Below are 9,185 nucleotides of genomic sequence, written 5' to 3' on the forward strand. Positions count from 1 at the left end.
AAAAGAGGTTGAACTGGCTCATGGCTCTGCAGGCTTTAAAGGAATCATAGAGGCCTCTGCTTCTGGGAGGAATCAGGAAGCCTCCCAATCATACCAGAAGACCAAGCGGCAATGGGATGTTTCATATAGTAGAAGTAAGAGCAAGACAGAAGGAGGAAAGAGGTATCACACCCTGTTATACAACCAGATCTCATGACAACTCACTATGACAAAATCAGCATCAAGAAGATGACGCTTAATCATTGATGAAAGATCTGTCCCCCCCAACACCCCCACCCCACCACTGTTTCCAGGTAGAAGCCTGTTGCAGAGCCAGAGCCTCTTGGAAAACCTCTACTAGGGCAGTGCAGAAGGAAAATATGGGCTTGGAGCCCCCACACAGGAGGTTACCATCCTCCAGACCCCAGATTCATAGACCCACCAACAGCTCGCACCCTCAGTATGGAAAAGCTACAGGCACTCAACACCAGCCCAACCCATGAGAGCCGCCATGGGAATAAACCCTGCAAAGCCACGGGTGCACCACCCTAGTAGAGGTTTTCCATGAGGCTCTGCCTCTGCAGGAGGCTACTCCCACATCCTACTACCCACCACCCTCTCGCCACTTTACTGCCAACCTACTCCTCCCCACCCTACCCACTTCTTTTTCCTTCTACCCACAACCCCCTCCCATCCATGATTCAATCACCTCCCACCAGGCCCCAGCTCCAACATTCGGGAATACAATTCCCATGATCTTTTGTAGGAAAACACACCAAATCATATTACTCTGCCCCTGACACCCTGAATCTCATGTCCTTCTCACAGAGTAAAATACAAACAAGCCTTTTCAGAAGTTTCCAAAAGTCTTAACTCATTCCAGCAGTAACTCAAATGTAAAAAGATTAAAGTCTCATCCAACATGAGGCTGCAGTCCCTTCTGCCTCTGAGTCCCTGAATGTAGAAGGGAGTGCTTCTCTTTCAAGAAACAATGATGGTACAGGCATTGGGTAAGCTTTCTCAGTCCAATGGGAAGAAATTTTCCAGAAAAAACACAATTGGGACACAGGTCCAATGCAAGCCCAAAAGTCAGGAGAGTATGTATGCATTCATCATGAGAACTCACTTTCACATAGACGGCATTAAGGAGATACTGTTTAACCATTTGTGAAAGATCTGCCCCCCCCAGCCCCATCTTTCACCCCCACTCCCAGCATAAACCCCCCAAACTTACCACACCCTCACTTCCAATCCCAACTGTCCACCATGATTAAATCACCATCTACCAAGCACCACTTTTAACATTCCCCATCACAATTCTACATGAGTTTTGGTTGGGACACAGAGCCGAATCATATTGTTTTGCCCCTGGCCTTCCAAATCTCATGTTACTCTCACTTTGCAAAATACAATGATGCCTTCTCTACAGTCCCCCAAAGTCTTAACTCATTCCAGCATTTACTCAAATGTCCAAAGCCCAAAATCTCATCTGAGAGAAGGCTGCAGTCCCTTCTATCCCTGAGCCTCTGAAATACAAAGCAAGTTAACTACTTTCAAGGTACAATGCTTGTCCAGGCTTTGGGTAAGCATTCCCAGCCAAAAGGAAATTTGACAGAAAGAAGCACAAAACACAGATGGGACTTACAGATCCCACACAAGTCAAAAAGCCAGGAGGCCAGTCATTCCATCATAGAGCTCCAAGTCATATTTTTTGAATCTACATCCCACATCCAGAGCAGAGGGTGGTTTGATGGCTGGTCTCCCAAAGCCTTGGGCAGCTCAGCACCTGTGGTATGGCAAGGTCTTTCCCCAAAGCTGCCCTCATGGGCTGGGCTGCTGTTGAGTGCCAGTGGCTTTTCAACACTAAGGGTGCAAGCTATTGGTGGGTCTATGAATCTGGGGTCTGGAGAATGGTGCCTCCCAGTGTGGGGGCTCCCACCCTATATGTTCCTTCTATACCATCCCTGTAGAGATTTACCATGAGGCTCTGCCTGTTGGAAAAGCTTCTGCCTGGAAACCCAGGATTTTCCATACATACTCTGGAGTCTAGAAGATGAAGACTCCAAAGTTTCTAGTCTTGTGCTCTGTGCACCTGCTGGCTTAACACTATTTGGAAGCCACCAAGGCTTGGAGCTTGCATCCCTTGTACCTGTGCATCTTTCAGCCATGGCTGCAGCAGGAGCTACAGGGATGTAGACAGCAGTGTCCTGAGGCTGCACACAGCAGAGGACCATGGGGCTGGGCCAGGAAACCATTCTGTCCTAGAAAACCATTCTTCTGTCCTAGGCTTCAGGGCCTGTACAGCAAGGGCTGCTGCAAAGGTCTCTGAAATGCCTTCAAGGCCTTTTCCCCATTGTCTTGGCTATTAGCACTGGGCTCCATTTTATGCAAGCTTCTGAAGCTGTCTTGAATTTTCCTACTGAAAATCAGCTTTTCTTTTTGACCACTTGACCAGGCTGCAAATTTTTCAAACTTTTAAGCTCTGCTTCTCATTTAAATATAAGTTTCTAATTGAGGTCATTTATTTGGTCACACAGAAGACTAGGACACAGACAGGACACCTCTTGAGCTTTGCTGCCAAAAGTTCATTCTGCCAGATACACCCAAAACCATCACCCTCAAGTTGAAAGTTTCAGAGATCTCCAGGTTAGGGGCATCATGCAGTGACATTCTTTGCTAAAGGAAAACAAATGTAACCTTGGCTGCTGTTCCCAGTAAACTCCTCATTTTCATCTGAGACCTTCTAAGCCTGGCCTTCACTGTACATCCTTCTGTCACCCTTTTAATTATAACTATTTAACAAGTCTCTACAATGATCCAAACTTTCCCTCATCTTCCTGTCTTCTTCTGAGTCCTCCAAACTCTCCAACCTCTGGCCGTGACACAATTCTCAACCTGCTTCTATATTTTCAGCTCTCTTTGTTGCAGCCTGTCAGTGTGGTAAAAGAAGGAAGGGCCATTTACAGGGGGAAAATTCATGCAGGCTACAGATATTTGCATGAAAAGAAGCTGAGTGCTGATTACCAAGACAAGAAGGAAAAGGTCTTGAAGGCATTTCATACCTCCACTTCAGAGCACTAATTTTCTGTAAGATCATAAAGAAAAGAGGTTGAACTGGCTCATGGCTCTGCAGGCTTTAAAGGAATCATAGAGGCTCCTGCTCCTAGGAGGAATCAGGAAGCCTCCCAGTCATACCAGAAGACCAAGTGGCAATGGGATATTTTATATGGCAGAAGTAGGAGCAAGACAGAGAGAGGAGAAGGTTTGACACTGTTATACAATGAGATCTCATTAGAACTCAGTATCACAAGGTCAGCATCAAGAAGATGGTGTTTAACCATTGGTGAAAGATCCGCCCCCTACCAACCCCCCACCCCCCACTGTTTCCAGGCAGAAGCCTGTTGCAGAGGCAGAGCCTCTTGGAAAACCTTACAAAGACAGTGTGCAGAAGGACAATATGGGCTTGGAGCCCCCATGCAGGAGGCCACCATCCTCCAGACCCCAGATTCATTGACCCACCAACACCTCACATTCTCAGTGTGGAAGAGCTATAGGCACTCAAGAACAGACCAGCCCATGAGAGCAGCCATGGGGCTAAATCCTGCAAAGCCACAGGTGCACTGCCCAAGTAGAGGTTTTCCATGAGTCTCTGCCTCTGCAGGAGGCTACCCCCCTTCCTACTACTCACCACCTTCCCACCACCCTACTGCCAGCCTACACCTCCCGACCCTACACACTTGTTTTTCCTTCCACCCCCACCAACCTCCCATTTATGATTCAATCACCTCCCACCAGACCGCACCTCCAATATTCTGGAACACAATTCCCCATGAGTTTTCATAGGTAAACACAGCCAAACCATATTATTCTGACCCTGAGACCCCCTAATCTCATGGCCTTCTCACAGAGCAAAATACAAACGTGCCTTTTGAAAAGTTTCCAAAAGTCTTAACTCATTTCAGCAGTCACTCAAATGTACTAAGTTCAAGTTTCACCCGGGACAACGCTGCAGTCCCTTCTGCCTATGAGTCCCTGAAGGGAAATGGGAGTTCTTTTCTTTCAAGTTGCTTTCAAGTTACAATGATGGGTAAGCTTTCTCAATCCAAAGGGAAGATTTTCCCAGAAAAATAACACAATTGGGACACAGGCCCAATGCAAACCCAGAAGCCAGCAGGAGAGTATTCATTTATCATGAGAACTCACTTTCACACAGACAGCATTAAGGAGATAGTGTTTAACCGTTTGTGAAGGATCTGCCCCCTCTCCCCATGTTTCACGACCACCCCCACCATGAACCCCCATTCTTCTCACACCCACACTTCCAACCCCCCACTATCCACCATGAATAAGTCACCTTCCACCAAGCCCCAGCTTTAACATTCCCCATTACAATTACACATGAGTTTTGGTAGGGGCGCAGAGCCAAATCATATTATTCTGCCCCTGGTCCCCCAAATCTCATGTCCTTCTCACACTGCAAGATATAATGATGCCTTCTCTACAGTCCCCCAAAGTCTTAACTCATCCCAGCATTTACTCAAATGTCTAAAGCCCAAAGTCTCATCTGAGATAAGGCTGCAGTCCCTTCTATCCCTGAGCCTCTGAAATACAAAGCAAGTTAATTACTTCCAAGGTACAATGCTTGTCCAGGCATTGGGTAAACATTCCCAGCCAAAAAGAAGAAATTTGCCAGAAAGAAGCACAAAACACAGATGGGACTTACAGACTCCATGCAAGTCAAAAACCTAGCAGGCCTTTCATTCTATCCTACAGCTCCAAATAATCTTTTTTGAAACTACATCTCACATCCAGAGCACAGGGTGGTGAGATGGCTGGGCTCCCAAGGCTTTGGGCAGCTCAGCACCTGTGGCATGGCAGGGTCTTTCCCCAAAGCTACCCTCAATGGCTGGGCTGCTGTTGAGTGCCAATAGCTTTTCAACACTAAGGGTGCAAGCTGTTGGTGGGTCTATGAATCTGAGGTCTGGAAAATGGCGCCTCCCTCTATGGGGGCTCCAACCCTATATGCTTGTTCTGCAATGCCCGAGTAGAGGTTTACCATGAGGCTCTGCCTGTTGGAAAAGCTTCTGCCTGGACACCCAGGCTTTCCCATACATGCTCTGGAGTCTAGACAAAGGCTCTGAAGCCTCTAGTTTTGTGCTGTGTGCACCTGCTGGCTTAACACTATGTGGAAGCCATAAAGGCTTGGAGCTTGCACCCCTGAAGCAGTGACCCAAGCTGTACCTGTGCATCTTTCAGCCATGGCTGGAGCTGGAGATGAAGGTGTAGGGGTGCAGCCAGCAGTGTCCTGAGGCTGCAAGTAGCAGTGGGGCCATAGGGCTGGCCCAGAAAAAACATTCTTTTTTCCTAAGCCCCAGGGCCAGTGACAACAAGGGCTGCTACAAAGGTCTTTGAAATGCCTTCAAGGCCTTTTTTTCCCATTGTCTTGAATTATTAGCACTGGGCTCCTTTTTTATGCAAATATCCAAAGGCTTCTGGAATTTTCTCCCTGAAATTCAGCTTTTCTGTTTGACCACTTTGCCAGGTTGCAAATTTTCCAAAGGATTAAGCTCTGCTTCTCATTTAAATATAAGTTTCAACCTAAGATCATTTCTTTGGTCACATATAATACCACAGGCTGTTCGATGTAGGCAGGACAACTCTTGAGCTTTGCTGCTTACAAGTTCATTCCACCAGATAGACCCTAAATCTTCACCCTCAAGTTCAAAGTTTCCCAGATCTCCAGAGCAGGGACACTGTGCAGCCAAATTCTTTGCTAAGGCAAAACAACAAAACCTTGGCCCCTGTTCCCAGTAAGTTTCTCATTTTCATCTGAGACCTTCTAAGCCTGGCCTTCACTGTCCATCCTTCTGTCAGCCTTTTAATCACAACTAACAAGTCATTACAATGGTCCAAATTTTCCCTCATCTTCCTGTCTTCTTCCAAGCTCTCCAAACGCTCTAACCTCTGGCCATTACCGAATTCTGAACCTGCTTCTACATTATCAGCTATCTTTGTCGCAGCCTGGCAATGTGGTAAAAGAGGAAAAGTCCATTACCAGGGGAAAACTTCAAGAAGGCTTCAGACATTAGCATCAAAGAAGCCCAGTGCTAACAGCCAAAAGATTGGGGAAAAGGCCTTGAAGGCATTTCATAGCTTCACTTCACAGCATTGATTTTCTGCATGTACATAAAGAAAAGAGGTTGAATTGACTCACAGTTCTGGAGGCTGTAAGGAAAGCATAGTGGTTTCTGCTTTAAGAGGACTCAGGAAGCCTCCCATTTATACCAGAAGGCCAAGCAGCAATGAAATGTTTCATATTCCAGGAGTAGAAGCAAGACAGAGGAAAGATGCCACATCCTGTTATACAACCAGATCTCACGAGAACTCAGTATCAGGAGATCAGCATCAAGAAGATGGTGCTTAACTATTGGTGAAGGATCCACCCAATACCCCACATCCACCCCCCCAGTGTTTCCAAGCAGAAGCCTGAGGCAGAGGCAGAGCCTCTTGGAAAACCTCTACTAGGGCAGTGCAGAAGGAAAATATGGGCTTGGAGCCCCTACGCGGGATACCACCATCCTCCAGACCCTAGAGTCATAGACCCACCAAAAGCTCCCACCCTCAGTATGGAAAAGCTACAGGCACTCAACACCAGCCCAGTCCATGAGAGCAGCCATGGGCACTAAAGCCTGCAAAGCCACAGATTCACTGCCCTAGTAGAGGTTTTCCATGAGCCTCTGCCTCTGTAGCAGGCTACTCCCCCTTCCTACTACCCACCACCCTCACATCACCCCACAGCCAACCTACTCCTCCGACCTTACCCACTTCTTTTTACTTCCAACTCCACCCCCTCTCAAGTACAGGAATAAATCACCTCCCACCAGGCCACACCCGCAACATTTGGAATTACAATTTCCCATGTGTTTGGGTAGAGACACACAGCCAAACCATACTATTCTGACCCTGATCCCCCAAATATCATATCCTTCTCAGTGAGTAAAATACAATCTTGCCTTTTCAAAAGTTGCCAAAAGCCTTAACTCATTCCAGCATTAACACAAATGTAAAAGGTTCAACATCTCATCTGAGAAAAGTCTACAGTCCCTTTTGCCTATGAGTCCCTGAATTTAAAAGGGAGTTCTTTTTTTCAAGGTACGATGATGGTACAGGCATTGGGTAAATTTTCTCAATCCAAAGGGAAGAGATTTGTCAGGAAAGTAACACAAATGGGATCACAGGCCCAGTGCAAGTCCAAAACCAAGCAGGACAGTATCCATTTAATCTTACAGCTCCAGAATCATCACGAGAACTCACCATCATGAGGAAAGCATTAAGGGGATGGTGTTTAGCCATTTGTGAGGGATCCTCCCCAACATCCACCTTTCATCCCTCACCCCCACCATAATCCCCCCATCCTCCCCAATCCCCACCTTCCAACCCCCACTGCCCTCCATGATTAAATCACCTTCCACCTGACCCTGCTTTTAACATTTCCAATTACAATTCCACATGAGTTTCTGTAGGAACACACAGCCAAATCTTATTCTGTCCCTGCCTCCCCCAATTTCATGTACTTCTCACTTTGCAAAATACAATGATGCCTTACCTACAGTCCCACAAGGTCTTAACTCATTCCAGCATTTACTCAAATGTTCAAAGCCCAAAGTCTCATCTGAGACAAGGCAGTCTCTTCTGCCCCTGAGCCTCTGAAATACAAACAAGTTAACTACTTCCAAGGTACAATGATTGTCCAGGCATTAAGAGTTCCCAGCCAAAAGGAAGACTTTTGCCTGAGAGAACAAATCACAAATGGGACTTACAGGCTCCATGAAAAGTCCAAAACCCGTCAGGCCAGTTATTCAAACCCACAGCTCAAAAGTCATCCTTTTTTAATCCTTGTCCCACATCCAGGGCACAAGGGCGTGAGGGCTGGGCTCCCAAGGCCTTGGGCAGCTCTGCACCTGTGGCTTTGTAGTGTTCAGCCCATGCAGCTGCCCTCATTCAGCCCATGCAGCTGCCCTCATGGGCTGTGCTGGTGTTGAGTGCCTGGGGTTTTCAACCCATGGAGGGTGCAAAGCTCTTGGTGGGTCTATGAATCTGGGGTCTTCATGACGGTGGCCTCCAGTGTGGGGGTTCCAACCCCATATTTTCCTCCTGCACTGCCCTAGTAGAGGTTTCCCATGAGGCTCTGCCTTTTTGGCAGCCTTCTGTCTGGACACCCAGGCACTTTCATACATCTTCCAAAATATATATGGAGGATCTCAAGCCTCTGAACTAGTGCTCTGTGCACCCACTGGCTTAACACTATGTGGAAGCCACCAAGGCTTATAGCTTGCACCTTCTGAAGCAGTGTCCCAAGCTGTACCTGTGCATCTTTGAGACAAGGCTGGAGCAGGAGCTGGAGCTGCAGGGATGCAGGCAGCAGTATCCTGAGGCTGCACACAGCAGCAGGGCCATGGGGATGGCCCAGGAAACCATTCTTTTCTCCTAGGTCCCAGGGCCTGTGACAGCAAGGGCTACTGCAAACATCTCTGAAATGCCTCCAAGGCTTTCTCCCCCATTGCCTTGGCTATTAGCACTGGCCTTCATTTGATTCAAATTTTTGAAGCCATCATGAATTTTCCCCCTGAAAATCAGCTTTTGTTTTGACCACTTGGCCAGGCTGCAAATGTTCCAAACTTTTGAGCTCTGCTTGTCATTTAAATATAAGTTACAACTTGAGGTCATTTCCTCGGTCACACATAAGGGCACAGGCTGTTTGACACAGAGAGGACACATCTTGAGATTTGCTGCCTAGATGTTCATTCCACCAGATACACCCTGAATCATCAACCTCAAGTTTAAAGTTTCACAGATCTCCAGGGCAAGGTCACCCTGCAGCCACGTTCTTTGTTACACCAAAACAAAGGTAACCTTGGCTCCTGTTCCCAGTAAGTTCCTCATTTTCATCTGAGACCTCATAAGCCTGGCCTTCACTGTCCCTCCTTCTGTCAGCATTTTAATCACAAGTATTTAACAAGTCTCTACAATGGTCCAAACTTTCCTTCATCTTCCTGTCTTCTTCCAAGTCCTCCAAACTCTCCAACCTCTGGCTGTTAGCCACTTCTGAACCTGCTTTTACATTTTAAGCTGTCTTTGTCACAGCCTGGCAATGTAGAAGGAAAAAAAGTCCATTTTCAGAGGCAAACTTCAAGAAGGCTTCAGAT

The sequence above is a fragment of the Pongo pygmaeus genome, chromosome 13, assembly GCF_028885625.2.
Source record: "Pongo pygmaeus isolate AG05252 chromosome 13, NHGRI_mPonPyg2-v2.0_pri, whole genome shotgun sequence".
NCBI classification, from domain to species: domain Eukaryota; kingdom Metazoa; phylum Chordata; class Mammalia; order Primates; family Hominidae; genus Pongo; species Pongo pygmaeus.